Source organism: Tupaia chinensis, unplaced genomic scaffold (assembly GCF_000334495.1).
Source record: "Tupaia chinensis unplaced genomic scaffold, TupChi_1.0 Scaffold000567_1, whole genome shotgun sequence".
Taxonomy (NCBI): Eukaryota; Metazoa; Chordata; class Mammalia; order Scandentia; family Tupaiidae; genus Tupaia; species Tupaia belangeri.
The window spans coordinates 663,223-680,078 of NW_006160080.1; the positions used below are offsets into that span (position 1 = coordinate 663,223).

The 16,856-nt window shown below is 37.1% G+C and overlaps 1 pseudogene; it reads left to right on the top strand.

Annotated features, from left to right (window-relative positions):
• The first annotated feature begins 13,198 nt into the window (after window positions 1-13,198).
• Window positions 13,199-14,720, top strand: LOC102496760 (elongation factor 1-alpha 1 pseudogene; annotated as a pseudogene).
• Window positions 14,721-16,856: the final 2,136 nt, after the last annotated feature.

Genomic DNA, 16,856 nt, shown 5'->3' on the forward strand with positions numbered 1-16,856 from the left:
GCTAGAGACCTGGAGGAATGGGATCACAGCATGACTAAGCCCTGTGGAGGCTCTCTCTCTTTCTCTCCTCTCTTGTGCACATGCACATGTTCTATCATGAATTTTTTAAATTAAAAAGTAATAATGAAAAAAAAAGGGAACCAGCAGTTAGCGTAATGGTTATGTCGCTGGACTCCCATGTAGTCGACCGTGGTTCATGTCCCAGACCCGGTGGCTTAAAACCCACACCGGGTGCGTGTGCTTGGGTGACCAAGATCCTGAGAGTAGAATGGAGGAGAAGGGATTACGGCGTGGCCATCCCCTCTGGGGGTGATTTCTCGCTTTCTGTCTCTCTGTCTCTCTCTGTCTGTCTGGTGAGAGCACGCGCCCTATAGTGAAAAACTTCTCAAAAAAAAAAAGTAATAACAGAACAATGAGCATGCCACCTATATTTGTCTGTAGATAAGTTAACTCAAGCTCTGGATTTACAAGTCACTTGTTTAATTACTATGTGTTTTGGTTTTGGTTTGGTTTGGTTTGGTTTTTGCCACACACTAAAATACTGGCTCTGTTTACACACAGAAATCAGTTTATTGTCTTAGGTTAATTTGAACAATCTGAGTATGGAATTTAATCTGCTCAAACTGTAAGTTAAAACATCATTATTCTTCCATTTTCTTTTAAAAATACTAAGACAGATAATGCTCATTTCTGGCAATCCTCAATATACTTTTATAAAATTCTCAACAAAAATGATGAAAAGATGTCACATAATTCTAAAATTAGACTTTTTTTTTATTAAAGTCCAACTTCAATTTATATCTCAGCATTCAAGCGGATATTGCTACACCTTAGTACCTGAACAAATGAAATGAATGGCATTGTTAAATTAAAAAGAGCATAGCCTGGAACTTTTAACAGATGCATTTTGGGTGTGAGTCATACCTCTCTAAGTTTGACAGTGAACAAACTGTTTTTCACTTCTTCTTTTCCTATTTGAATGCCTTTTATTTTATTCTCATTTCTGCTTGCATTGGCAAGGACTTCCGGTACTATCTTTTCAGCATGATTTGCTTCATGAAAGGCCTATTTTTCCAGTTACAATATTATCTGGATAATTTGTTTTAACAAACATCTATAAAACATTTCTTATGTGTTGAGTACCATGGATACTTACAGCTGAATAAGACAGTTTTCATGCCCATGAGGAAGACAAACAAGTGAACTACTCTACATCTCCATTTATTCTAAAATGTGAATTATATATTCACATTTGCCAGCTCTAAAATCAAGGTGAATCTTTCAATCAATGTCAGTCTGTAAATGCTATCAGCCAGGTGACATTCATGATGTAGTTTCTGGTGTCTGAATTAGTCATCTATTGCTGCATAATGAATTAGTCCATGACTGGTGGCTGAAACCATTTATTATGTGAAAGTTTTTGTAGATCAAAAATTCAAGCATAGCTTAGATGGGTCCTTTGGCTCCAGAACACTAACAAGCTGCAGTGAAAGTGTTTTCTGGTACTGTGATGATCTTAAAGCTCAGCAGGGGTGGATCTGCTTCCAATCTCACTCAAGTTATTATTGGCTGGATTCAATTTCTCATAGCCTATTGGACTAAGGACTTGGTTCCTCATGAGCTGTTGGCCAGAGACCCCAGAGACCTTCGGTTCTTTGTCTAGAGGTCTCTCTATGGCTTTATTAAAGTGAGACTATAAGCAGGAGAAGGAAGGAGAAATGGACAGACAGGAAATAAAGAGAGAGTGCCAGAGAGAGCATCATATAGCCAAAAAGAAATCACAGTCTTTTGTAACCTAATCTTAGAAATGTCATCCCATCATAGTTTGGCCAAATTCTATTCATTAGAAGCAAGTCACTAGGTTCAGTCCATATTCAAGGGGAAGAGATTATAAAATGGTATGAATACCAGAAGGTAAAGATCACCGGAACTATTTTTTAAAAAGAATTATTTATATAATTTTATTTATTATTATTTTTTTTAATTTGGCCAGAGAGAGACAGAGAAAGAGAGAAAGCAAGCTGCCAGGTCCCAGGACTTGACCCTTGGTTGACCACATGAGAGTCCACTGCTTCAAACACCACACCACCTGCCAGCCCCTCATTGTAGCTATTTAGAAGCTGCCTACCTCAATTACCTATGATTTCAGAATTTGGTTTATTCCTGGGGGACAGTAACCCCTCATCATTTCAGTCAACGAAATCATTTAAAGACATTTTGAGGAAGGAGGATGAATCCTAATTGTTTTCTGAAAATGTTTTGTTGGCACCTTCAGGCAGAAAGGACAGATATTAGGAGATTGGAAAAAAAATTCAGAGGCACTAGTGGAACACAATTTAAAGCAATGCTTCAGCACTAAGTACCATGTGGAGAAAGATGGCCATAGATGCCCTGAATAGCAAATGATGCAGAAAAGTTGGACTCTGCGTGGGAAAAGGTTTCAGGAACTTAGTTCATTCATGTTTTTGATTTGATGGAATGCATAATAATGATATGTGATAAAAATCTATGCCTAAATGTAAGACAACTCCTTTAATATGCTTAACATTAAAAATTTAAATAATATCTACGGCATCATGTCAAAGTTTAATTGGCAACATTTTTCTTCGGGTTAAGTGAAATAATTTCCTACAATTAAAGACATTTTAAAACAATGTCGATATAATGAACACACACACACACACACACACACACACACACACAAAGAGATGTAAAAGTTATCCCTATGATTGGAGGAGAAAGGATTGCAGCATGGCCATCACCCTGAGGGTGATTTCTAGCTTTCTATCTCTGTGTCTCTCTCTGTGGTTCTGGCAAGCACACACCCTATAGCAAAAATCTCTCTCAAAAAATAAAAAATAAATAAGAATTTTTAAAAAGTTATCTCTTTTATGGAGTTTCCAACTATGGCTGGGAATCTGCAATCTAGTCAAGAGATACCTTCAGTGGATCACTCAGTTAAGAAAAACTTCACTTAAAGTTTTAAAAAACTGAACTAGAACTTCTGTAAAACTAGGAAAGAAGATTTAAAAGGTTAAAGATGATTAAAGACAATCTCGTACATTTGTACAATAGAAAGAAAGAGTTTTGGGATTACAAAAGTGTCTTATCAAGCACATTATAAGTAATATTTATGAAAGTGGAATAACTTTTTATAAGTCCCAACTGTGGTTCCCAACCTGAAATCACAGAACCCAAGAAATAGGAATTATTTCAAAGGGTTCAAGAATCCATATGTGCATAAAACATTTTGTAAAATAGCTCATTTTTTTTCACCATCACAAATAGGACTTTTTATTTGTCACTATTAGAAATCTGATCTTTACACAGATTCTTTAACTGGTGGTTCATATCCAACAGTTCACTCAACTTTATTGCCTGTCTCATCCCCAGTAACTTTTCCAAAACTACCTTCACCATGAAACTCCATGAGTTTCTCCAATTCAAACCTGGGCTTCTTCAGCACTTTCATTTATCTGATGAAGACATCAGGGAGAGGACAGATAGACTGGCAAGCCTTTTCTATATCTTTTCAAATGCTGCCTGGAATCGGTTTATTGATCATTTCTTTCAAGTCATTTGTCTGCACCTCCTGGGCCATGATTTCCATCATTTTCTTCCAGACTTGGTGGACCTGCTGATGCTGAGTATAGGAGGTCTTCCATATCAGATTGTTGCATTTTTTAGTAAAACAAACACAGAAGAGAGAGTGCAAATAATACTCAGTAGTTTTGACATCAACATGAGCTTCAACCATGGTCTGCCATTTTTTTATCACAGAACACATTTTGTCCCAGGTAAGATCTATACCATAGGAGTCAGCAGGCAGTTTTTGCCCTGAAAATCCTCAGTAATTAGCTTGAATTTTCTAAATGTGACTTCATTGTTCTGCAGATGTGCAAGGCTCACTTCAAACACACAGCCGTTAAGGCCATCAGAAGCAATTTTGGTCCTTTGAGTACTGATGACTAGTATCACTCTTTTTTAAGAAATAGATCAACCACTTTCTTCTTGGCTCCCTTTTTTCTGCCCTTTGTAAGACACTTGCTTTTGCCAGCTGCCACGGTGCTACTCAGAGAGCTAAAAGAGAAATGGCTCAATTCTGAACCACTGTTTTTTAAATGATTAAAATGCTTTATTATTAATTAAATTTCTTCAAATAACTTTTGATGCTATCTTCACTTTTTACTGGGATTTATTTAATCAATGGCTATAGAAATACAACTATAATCCATGTAGGAAAATGTGCATGGAAGTTTTATTATACAAATATACCCTTTGTAGCAAAAATTCTGGGAACTACCATCCTCAGGCTTCCTGAGTTGCAAACTTAGGCATTTTCAACGATTCATTTTTTACAGCTCTAATACCCGTAGGACAATCATTTATCTCCTTGTTAGTGGATAAAGACCCATCCCTTGCTATTACTCTTCCTATTTAAAATTTCATATTCATAGATAAATTTGTCATAACTTAAAAGAACTCCATTTTTATTCCAACATGTTGAAAGGAAATCCATTTTGTTTCTGAGAATAACGAATAGGATCCTTAAAGGACTTCTCTTTTTTTAGTCTTCATTCCTTAGAATGAGATTGTATTTAAATAATAGCAAGCCATCTTTCATTTTTTAATAGAATTACTCAAAGAATGTTGCTTTAATTTTTTTCAGTAATAATGGTTGAGTCACAGTCTAATGATAATTTCATTATCCAATTAAGAACTCAGAATACCAAAATTAGCCGAGATGGTAAGATTATTAGCACTCTATCACAGCCAAAATGATTATTTGCTTACCATCAGAGATTAAATTAGAAATAATTCAGCTATATGAAGAGTCTTTTAAAAGTTTACAGAAAATTCATATTATAAAAAACTATGCATAGATTTCTCAAAATGTTGCACCAAAATAAACTTCTAATTTATTTCCACTTTTCCATGAAATGTTTGAAGTACCCTCATATAGTCAATAAAATGAAAAGAGGAAATTTTAGTAAGTATACTCTTATTAACATGTTTCTATTTGTAAGAGGTTTCAAGCGTCTCTGGCATCAGATTTAGTTTTAACAAAAATATTCAAATATAATCTTCATATTGGTCTGCACGTAACTTGACTATAGCTCTCATTTGTATGACTACCTAAGTTGTACACTGCACAATTCCAGGAGTGCCATTTGCATAAACTATGATGTAAAGTGTACCACTAGGACTTTTGCAGTATGGCAGTCTTATTAGTGAGACTGTTCAGATGACTGATGTCCATTTACAAAGTATCTCTTCTCCTGAGTTCATATACTTTGAGGGTGTACTTGGTTTGGTTTTGAGGTTTTGTTTTGTTTTGTTTTGTTTTGTTTTCCCTAAGGTGTAGCTAAGAGAATGATCCGATTTAAGTATGTGTTCTTTTGAATAAAGCAGGCTTTGGAGGACCATATCTGTACTTACATAAGGCAAACTAAAAAGTATCTTCCTGAATTCCTGTTTATTTGATAAATTTCTCTTTCACTTTACAAGAAAACAAAAGTAAAAAGCTGTGTTTTCAATTGACAATTCAGCATTAGAGTATGAAGAAAGAAACTAAGGAGAAAAATAGAGAGGCAAGACAATTATGAAACACAGAAATGGATGATTATCTGTTGATGATAATGTGTATAGTATCCTGAATTTGGACTGGTGTGAAGTGGACTCATGTTAAGTCAATTCATTTTACCAGTTAAGTGATATATATTGATTGAATATATAAAGTACATTAAAATAAAATTTAAAAAAGAAACAGGTATGTATAGCTGGCCCATCCATTATTCAAGTCTTTATTCAACAAATGAAGATTTTACAGTGACTTGTTTGCTCCCAATGTGAAGCTAGAGCTGGACAGGCAGCCGTGAATGAGAGAAACTTGATGCTTGTGACCTGAAGAGGCTTAAAATCTACTGGGGAGACAAAATTGCAATAATACTTAGCAAATGAATGTCAAAGGCACTTAAAAGGGTATTACTCTAGTAAGAGTTGAAGTCATAGAAAGAGTTCACAATCCAGTGATGAGAAATTAAGCAAGATTTCTCAGGAAAAGTTAAGCCATAACTGGTGAGATGATGGGGTAGGTCTAGGGTAGAAACTGTTCCAAAGGGAAGAACATGCATGAAGGTCCCCATGAGACAGCATAGGTGGATTAGAGAACTAAAGTTTCAGCCCATAACCAGTAAATGAACTAGGAAATAAAATCCCTAGAAGGTTTTATTGGCTTTTACAGTCTATAAAAAGTTGTATAGTTATTGTGACACTTTACATGATCCAGAGGCACTAAAGAGAGTGATAACTTCCAAGAATATAGAAGTGAATGGAGTGACAAACTTTCATGAATACTTTTAGCAGACCACACGTGCACTCTGTGCGATGCTGTACATCAGATTAGCAACTAGAGAAGTCAGCATGTCCCCCTACCAGCTAAAGGAAAGTGTTCACTGGAATGCTCTAAGACACCATTGAATATTTCTTCTTACATTTTTGGGGATGAATTGTTTTGTGCTTATATGCTTACATCAGCAATAAAATACAATCCAGACTACAAATATTTTTTTTAGAGGTTTTTGCTATAGGGCGCGTGCGCTCGCCAGAAAGACAGAGAGACAGAAAGCAAGAAATCACCCCCCAGGGGGGACAGCCATGCCACAATCCCTTCTCCTTCATTCTCCTCTTGGGATCTTGGGCACACACGCACACGCACCCGGCGTGAGTTTTAAGCCATCGGGTCTGGGACGCGAACCACAGTCGACTACGTGGGAGTCCAGCGACATAGCCATTACGCTAACTGCTGGTCCCCAGACTACAAATATTTTTGACACAACAGATTTCAGGAAGACATCTAGGGCCTAAAATGAGGTTAGACTCTGCGGTTAAATAACTCAAGCCAATGTTAGAGCATCCATCCATGATGTGTTCATGGATAACTTGATAAGGAGTCAAGATACCAATTAACATTCTTGTGGAGAGTTCAAAGTTCTTCTTTTTACACCAAGTTCCCACTTCTAGCATCATATAGGCTTTAAGTTGAAGTCTGAGTCAGAAATATGACACCTACCAACACCTGGCATGTTACTTCAATTTCTGTTTGTCAATTCCAGCTCACATGTAGGTATAGCTCCAGACCTAGTCTATTGTTAGGGACCTGAGGAGGAAGAATGAGGCTATGTGTTGTCACCAAGTTGTGCAGTTGTCTATAGTATGATTATATCAGAAGTAAATATTTTGTGCTATAAACCATTAATACTAGAGAATTATTTTTCAGAGTATAAAACACAAAAACTAGAGATATGCTAGAGCTAGTCAATACATCTGTTAGGTTTATAGTTAAGGCATCACAAAATCCAATCAAGATATGTATTCCTAGAAGTCAGTCTTAGGATTCTATTCAGCAGATATTGAAGTAAGAACTTGCAATAAAGTTCTAAGTAGTGTGTGTACAGTTTCTTGTTTTGTTTTTTTTTGGTATGATAAATTGTCAACCATCTTGGTTTATGACCTGGATCAATGCTGGAATTTAGATAACTGAGCAAACAAATTCATCATATTTGACTAATTGGCATTACACAATTATTTGCATAAACTATGATGCTAAACTGTACCTTCAGGAATTTTGCACTGTGACAGTCCTATTAATGAGAAAACTTAGAAGATTGATGTGAATCTGCAAAGTATCTCTTTCTATGAATTCATATGTTTTGAGAGTGGTACTTGATTCTTCTTTCAAAGTATCTCTTTCTATTAATTCATATGTTTTGTGAGTGGTACTTGATTTTTCTTTTTTTTTGATAACATGGGAAAGAAAATATCATCCCTTTCTCTCCATACTCTCTTACCCAAACACACACCTATCTGGCTAGACAGACTACTTCTGAGCCTAGAATAACAGGACTACTATAAAATTTCAAACTAGGAGAAACATTTCAACAGTAAGTATTGGGGAATGTGGCTCATGAAAGAATCTTTAGTTAGTATGTTGTCCTGGTTTTTCCCTGGCTATTAAGAAAAAAAAGTCTTAGCCTTGTTTACCAATCTAATTTTACTGGAACTTACAGTGTCATATTGCACCATTATAATCAATGTATTAACAGATGATCTTAAATTAAATGTAATTGTTGCTGCTTTGTTTTGGTTGTCTCTTTACGCATTTCAGCTCTCCTTTCATAAAGTTGGAGTAAGAAGGGCAGGAACTCCATTTCCAGAATCCAGGGCCTATTTCTTTTTTTTTTGTTTGTTTGTTTGTTTGTTTTGTTTTTGTTTTTGTTTTTTTTTTGAGAGATTTTCACTGTAGGGCGCGTGCGCTCGCCAGACAGATAGAGAGAGACATAGAGACAGAAAGCGAGAAATCACCCCCCAGGGGGGATGGTCACGCCGCAATCCCTTCTCCTCCATTCTCCCCTCGGGATCTTGGGCACGCACGCACACGCGCCCGGTGTGAGTTTTTAAGCCACCGGGTCCAGGACACGAACCGCGGTCGACTATGTGGGAATCCAGCGACATAGCCATTACGCTAACTGCTGGTTCCCATCCAGGGCATATTTCTTATAAGAGAGAGATGGTATTTCTTCTAGGGTCCTCACATGGTGTTATTCAATAAATTGCACTGAGATTCTCAATAATTACCTGATTCTTTTCCTTGGTATTTCATTTATTTGTTAAGGATATATTATAATTTTCCCAAGAAATTTTTATAAGAGAAGATTTCCTCAATCAATTCTGAGTGTGCTAAAGTATTCGTTAAACGTCTCTGTTACTTCAGACTTCAAAGTTAATTAAGCTTCTCTCAGTGTATTATCCCCATTCACACAAGTAACCTCTTTAAAATGAGTATGAATGCATTTTTAAAATTTACCTGTCTCTCTGCTCCTTGGTTCTTAATACTACCTTACTATCTTTTGACTGCCCGCAGTAACAATTTTCTAATGTTCTAGTACGTGGTTTCCCTTTGAATTCAGAGCTGTGTATGCAAGTGTGTGATTTCACATACATGCACATATGCAAATTAGAGACTTTATGTCTTTGTGTAAACTACAATAAGTTCATTTCATCCAATTCAGCTATATTAGTTAATGAAGAGTATTTAAGTTTGTCTTTCGGTGATTGTCTTATGCCTAAACCAGCTCTCCTTATTTTCAACATATAAAACTATATTTAATTACATAACCTCAGTGAACTCCAAAATGGGCAAAGCAAGAGAAACCAGTAAGAATAGTACGATTTTGGAAAGACATTCTCAAATGAGGAACCTGCATACAGGTCACCAGGAGTTCCCTGCCAAGTGTTTTGATCTGGATTCTGCGTAAAGCAGAGGCTACAGAAAAGGCTTATCAAGGAGCTTAATTGAAGAGAAGCAGGAATAGGATAATAGGAGAGAAAGACCAGGAACAAGGGAAAATCAATATACGTGTGCTTTATCAAGCTTTATCTAGCCGTCCCTCTATATCAAGTGCTAACGAGTGCTCCATCTCTCAGGGCAATCTTCAGAGATGCAGGCCATTTGGTAAGAAGAAGAAGGGAGGATTCATTTACCTGCTTCTATTTCTAATAGGTCAAATTTGATCCATGAAAAGTCAGCATCCCCAGACATTAAACTTACACCTACATTGTTACTATACCACACTAGTTCCATATCTCATAGTGTGTCTCTCTTCAATATCAATTCAAAAAAAAACTTCAGGTGGGAGTCAGTAGGGGCATAGTTGGTGTGAGACATTGCCCTGCTGTATCAATGAGAAGTTGTGGCCAGAGACCCTGGAGACTGGTGAGACAGAAGGGATTTGAACCAGCACATAAGAGATATCTTATAACCAACTTATATATCCAACACCTACTTGTGCAGTGTTCCAAGCCCAATAACTAAAGCTATACATTGCAAAGTTCTCAGTATACCTGGAACTAAGTGGAGTCTCTTACGTTTTGTTGGTATGAGAAATCATCCACTCAGGAGAAGGCCATGCCACAATCCATTCTCCTCCTTTCTCTTTTCAGGAGTTTGGACATGCACACACATGCACCCAGTGTGTTTTAAGCCACCAGGTTAAGGACTTGAACTGTGGTCAACTACATGGGAGTCCAGCAACATAACCATTATCCCATCTCCTGGTCCAAACAACTCATAATGGATAACATTAACTGGTTTACTGAGTCCATTTACAAAGTCCTTACTATTTTCCAACTAACCCTAAGAAGCTGCCATGGTTATTAATATCATCATTATGATTACTATAGAGGTGTTAGTAGGGTCTATTCTCCAAAGGGGACACATAATTATGCCTAGTTCTAATGATTATGGCAATGTATGACTCCAATGCTTTCCTGCTAGCAAATGGGTTTCTTCCTAACTGTCTTCACATAAATCTATGCGCCATCATCTTTGATACCTTGCCATCTACTCCTGTTATGTTCCATGTTCATAATCTCAGTTCTTTATTTTTTTTTTGAGAGGTTTTTGCTATAGGGCATGTGCCCTCACCAGACAGGCAGAGAGAGACAGACAGAAAGCGAGAAGTCACCCCCCAGGGGGTATGGCCACGCCACAATCCCTTCTCCTCCATTCTCCTCTCGGGATCTTGCGCACGCATGCACATGTGTCTGGCGTGAGTTTTAAGCGACATAGCCATTACGCTAACTGCTGGTCCCTCTCAGTTCTTTTTCTTTGCATTGAATTTTGATCTCACTGTTTCCAATCCAGTCTTTAAACATGAACCCAGATCCAGATGGTTTTTCCTTTAGCCATGGGCTTCTTGACACTGGCTGGAAGCTAAACAGTATTAGTTCTGCCTGGCGATTATGCAGAAAGAGCCTGAACCAGTTCTTCAGACAGAATTCAACAAATTTACACACCATCCACACAGGAAGGATTAGAAGCAGTGTTACCTAAACTCTCAGCCCAAACACAAATATGTAATTTTGGGGTAGAAGCATGAATCAGAAGAAAGAGGCTCAAAAAATCTGCAAAAGATATGCTGCAGCCTGACTCAAAAGACCTCTACCTTGACACCACCCAGCCATCATTATCTTGGAATGGAATGGAGCAAGACAACAGAGAAAGGACTTATTTGCCTTCGCTTGCTGGAATCTGTAAGGATTCACAGAGATGTCCTGCACAACAAGAGAGTCTCAACCCAATCCCAGACCTTACATGATGAGACTTTAAAAAGTTGGTAAGAAAGTAGAATTAAAACATGAGTTTAATTTGAGGCAAAAAAAGTTTGAAATCTATGCACGATTTTTCCCTAGTGTTTTCCATGAACTTTTTGAAGATCCCTTATACAATACAAAAGCTTTTCCAGTTTCATTTGGGGTACTAAGACTTGACAGCAGCACTTTCAGGCTCTGTCTTCTTTACTTACTCCACTTTGACATATTCTGTTTCATTTGTCCCGACAGAATTTTCTGGAAATAGGAAAATGAGACTTTTCCTATAAAAGAACTTAAGACTGCCCTTAGTAAGTCAAATCCTAATAGGTCATTCAGCCTAAGTGCAGTAAGGAATGCTTCATGGAAAAGCACAGTAAATTCTCAAAATTTATCCTCTATTTAATACTGCAATGTAGATTTTCTGGTGGGCACAATTGCTAAAAAGGATTTTGACTATAGTGCCAAGCTCTTTTTTAAATTCTTCAGAACAATGATCATCTTTGTTACTTCTCTACATGCATATAAATTTTATTGTCAACCCAAGCCAAAAATAATATGCATGTACATACAGAATGGCCCTCTCAATACGATAGAAGAAAGAATTTCTTTACTTATACTTTTTTTTTCCCCTTAGGCCTATTATGTAAGAAGCCCAAGGTCATTTTACCAACCTTAAAATGAAAAAAAAAAATAGAGAGAGAGGAAAAAGTTTTGTACTTCATTTTAAAACTAAGTATTCATAGACCCAGAAACTCATGCTGTCTATATTCATGAGTAAATAAATACTTTGCTAGAGTGCCACATAAGAAACATTCATGAAGTTACCATTATTATAATGAGTTAACAAATATGGGAATATGGCCAGGTAAGCTGAGCTGCAAAAAGTTCTAAGAAAGTCAATTGTATATTTTCCATTAGCAGAGGGACCTTATTTTCAGGATCTATTACAATATTGGGGTTCTAGAGGATTAGCCTCAAATGGAAATTTAAATTTCTAAATTGTTTACTTAGGTTTATATGGTGAATGGAATCTGACTTGGGCAATCAAGTGTTGGTACCACTGCCATTGTTGTCACTTCCTGTCACCCACCACCAGCCTGGTGCTTCTCTGGGGAGGCAAGAGAACAGGGCTTCAAAGCATTACCAGGCTTCCCTGCCTATATATCAAGAACTCAAGAGTTTCTCTGTCAATCCTATGCATTGTCGGTGATTTCAAGACATCACAGAGATAATAAAAATAGTTCCTCTGCTCAGAGCAGAGGGCACTCTGCCCCAGGCAAAAAGGGAAATTTGTTTTTAGTACCTAGTAACTGTAAGACATTAAATGGAGAGGGAAAAAAGAATTGAAACCAATAATTTTTTAAAGAAACAAAATTTTGGAAAAAGTCTTGGCAATCAAACTGGTTATGAAATCATGACATGGATTTCCATCAAGCATATGTTTATTTTTGTTTACTCTTTTTATTTTCTTTTGTTTCATTCTTGGGCTGGAGACAGAGAACTCATTCAAGCCCAACATTTGGCCTTGAAAACCAGAGTGGTTTTCCATTACACTCAGGGCTATTTTTCTTAGCCAGTTTGAACTTTTGAGTCTATATTACAAAGAATGACAGAACTATTTCATATGCAAATGAATTCATAGACTCTAGTCCTACTCTCTAAAATACCAGCCAGGCCAGCCTCTTCTCTGATTTTCATGCACCTGTTGCTTCTGTGTTCTGTCCTCTCATGATCTTATTTCCACTCATTTTCTTTCTGTCACTTACTGCTTATGCTGAACTTCTATTAATACATTTCCATTACATCCTTTGAGACCAAGATCAAGTCACCTCACTTGGGAGCTTTTTCTGATATATTGTCATTTTCTTTTTGGCCCATGATGCATCTGACAGGTCAACTGCTATGTTCCAACTATTTGTATCCCTCCAAAACTCCTATGTTGAAACAGTCCTCAATGCAATCATATTAAAATGCGGAAACTTGCTTTTTAGCAACAGGTTTGCCACCAGAACACAGATGTTCTGTTTGCTAAATCAAAACCAAAATGGGAAAGGAGAAGACTCACATCAACATCGTAGTCATTCGACATGTAGATTCCAGCAAGTCCACCACTATTGGCCATCTGATCTATGAATATGGTGGGATTGGCAAAAGAACCATCAAAAAATTTGAGAAGGAGGCTGGTGAGATGAGAAAGAGCTCCTTCAAGTATGTGGATCTTACATAAACTGAAAGCTGAACATGAACATGGTATCACCACTGATATCTCCCTGTGGAAATTTGAGGCCAGCAAGTATTACTCGACTATTATTGATGCCTCAGTACAAAAAGACTTTATCAAAAACGTGGTTGGGGCCAGCAGGTGCTCTATGTCTCTGTCTGTCTGGCGAGTGCACATGCCCTATAGTGAAAATCTCTCAAAAAAAAAAAAAAAAAAAAAAAAAAAAAATACAAGACCTTGGCATATGATAGAAAGTGGTTAAGTGGTTGAATACGGAAGATTTATTGCTGAGTGAAGCAAGTCAGGCTATGAAAGAAAAATATTGTATATACCAACTACCCACACTCTACGGTAAAGATTGAAATATTGCAGGGTATAAAAGCAGTGAAAATAGTTATGGATCTGAAGACAGTGTGGAATGGGGCAGGTGGGAGAAGAGAAGAGTATAGAGAAGGATAGCACTAGAACAGAGAGGCATGAAATTTGTGGGACTCAGAAATAGTTTATTACCTGTTGATAAAAACATGTGTAGTGTTCTCAACTGGACTGGTCTGAGAAGTATTTCATGTTAAGTAAATTATCTTTACAAGCTAAATGATATATAGTGATTGAATGTTTAAAAAAAATGAGAATTAATACTAATAATAATCTGAAAAAAATGAAAGCTATTTGATGATGATGTGAATAGTAAGTAATGTCTTTGTCTTGACTGATATGCATAGTAATCATGCTAGAAAAAGAAATATACACTGTAAAGATATATGTGATTAAATGTAATATAAAAAGTTCAATAATAATTTAAGAAATTAAATTTAAAATTTTTTAAAAACATGATTACAGGCACATCTCGGGCCAACTGTGCTATCCTGATTGTTGATGCTGGTATTGGTGAATTTGAAACAAACATCTCCAAGAATGGGCAGACCCATGAGCTACCTTTCTGGCTTACACACTTGGTGTGAAACAACTGATTATTGGTATTAACAAAACAGATTCCACTGAGCCACTCTACAGTCAGATACAAGGAGATTGCTAAGGAAGTCAGCACCTATATTAAGAAAACTGGCTACAATCCTGACACAGTAGCATTTGTGCCAATTCTGATTGGAATGGTGACAAAATGCTGAAGTCATGTACTAATAAGCCATGGTTCAAGGTATGAAAAGTCACTCATAAAGATGGTAATGCCAGTGGAACTATTCTTCTTGAAGTTATAGATTGCATCCTACAACCAACTCATCCAACTGACAAGCCCTTGCATCTGCCCCTCTAGGTTGTAGATAAAATTGGTGGTATTGGCACTGTCCCTGTGGGCCAAGTGGAGTCTTTGCACCAGTCAATGTGACAACTGAAGTCTGTTGAAATGCACCATGAAGGGATTAAGATCATCTCTGTTCACAAATGAATAGTCAGGTGGTTTCCAATAGGATTGCCACATTTAACCAATTAAAGTACAGGACGCCAGGTTAAACTTCAATTTCAGATAAACAATGAATCATTTAGTATAACTATGCCCCACTGAATTTCAGATAAACAGCAAAGAAGTTTTGTATTAGTATTTCCCAAATATTGCATGGCCCATTATTAACAAATAGTTGTTAATTTGAAATTCAAATTTAACTAGATGTCTGTATTTTGTCTGGCAATCTTAATTCTGGAAGGAGCTCGAAGGTTTCCAAGATGGTCACACACATAAATCTCTTACTGTAAGGTTTTAATTCTTCCTATTGGTGGTTCTATCATTAAGCTAAGCACTGACCTTTCCCTGAGGTAAGGAAAGAAAAACTTTCCTGGGAACCAGCAGTTAGCATAATGGCTATGTCGCTGGACTCCCATGTAGTCGACTGAGGTTCGCGTCCCGGACCCGGTGGCTTAAAACTCACGCCGGGCGCGTGTGCATGTGTGCCCAAGATCCCGAGAGAAGAATGGAGGAGAAGGGATTGCGGCGTGACCATCCCCCCTGGGGGGTGATTTCTCACTTTCTGTCTCTATGTCTCTCTCTGTCTGTCTGGTGAACGCACACGCCCTATAGCGAAAACCTCTCAAAACAAAAACAAAAACAAAAAAACTTTCCTATTAAAATTCACAATCCTCTATGGAATTCTTAAAATAAAGACACAGTTCTATATGTTCTTACATGGAATTATCTCCAAAATAATTTTTATAAGTCTTTTGTCATAGGGCTCATCGACTCACCAGAGAGAGACAGAGAGAGAAGGAAAGTGAGAAACCACTCCCCAGGGAGCATGACCAGTAGCAATCCCTTCTCCTTCATTTTCCTTTCAGGGTTTTGGGCACACAGGCACATGCACCAGGCATGATTTTCAAACCACAGTATCCAAGACTTGAACCATGATCGGCCCCATGGAAATCCAGCACTTTAACCATGATGCTATCTGCTGGACTCCAAGATAATTAAGGGAAGAAAGCAAAGTCTAGGTACACATGCACTTTGGCTTATACGGGTTATCTCTGGGGAGGAAGCTGCATGTGCACAGTTGGGGGACTGTGGTAAGAAGCAGTCTGCATTTTAATTCTATTATTTCGTACATTTGGAATGTTCCTTTATGTGCATATGTTATCAGTTCCAATACAAATAAACTTTAAAAATTGGACAAAGAAACAAAATAAAAATATTTATTCCCAAGCAAAACAAAAGCTACAAAGAGGTGCCAACAATTTGGTGCAAATCAGTTTATTCACTTCTTTGATTTCCTATCTGGCCTTATCAAGTTACTTTAAGAGTTCTGAGAATCTAGAGAGAAAATGTTTTACAATTATGCATTGACTGTGCCCCATTGAAAGGCATCTGATATTTTCAAGTGGAAGATTTTCTTTCTATAATGTTGTGGCTTTTAAATACAAGAGAGTGTGCTTATTTTATATGCTTTTATATCTTTTACTCTCTTCGGTCTCAACATCTTCCTTCTCAGTACACACACACACACACACACACACACACACACACTCTCCTTTTCTAACATAGATAGGAAAGACTCCCTTTGTGAATAGCAGATAATAAACTGATCTGCATTGATCTTAGTTTCTCCACCCACATTTTCAGAACAGACTTCCATTACAAAATCAATTTTCAGGCTACATGGATAGGGTTTATTGTAGAGGAAAGATCAAGTCCAATTTAAGAAAAATCAATGCAAAATAATACAGACATATACACACCATTAAGAACATTTCTGACTACAGTAGTCCCTACTTCTCCTTGAGGGACATGTTCCAAGATGCCCCACTCTTACCCCGGTGGCTGCCTGGAACCAAAGTTAATAGCAAAACCTACATATACTATGGGGTTTTTTTTTCCTATGCATACATACTTATGGCAAAATTTACTTTATAAATTAGCACAATAAGAAACTGACAAGTGTAACTAATAATAAAATAGAGCAATAATAACAATATATATTATAATAAAGTTATGAGAATGTGATCTCTCTCCTCTCTCTCTCTCTCTTTCTCTAACTAT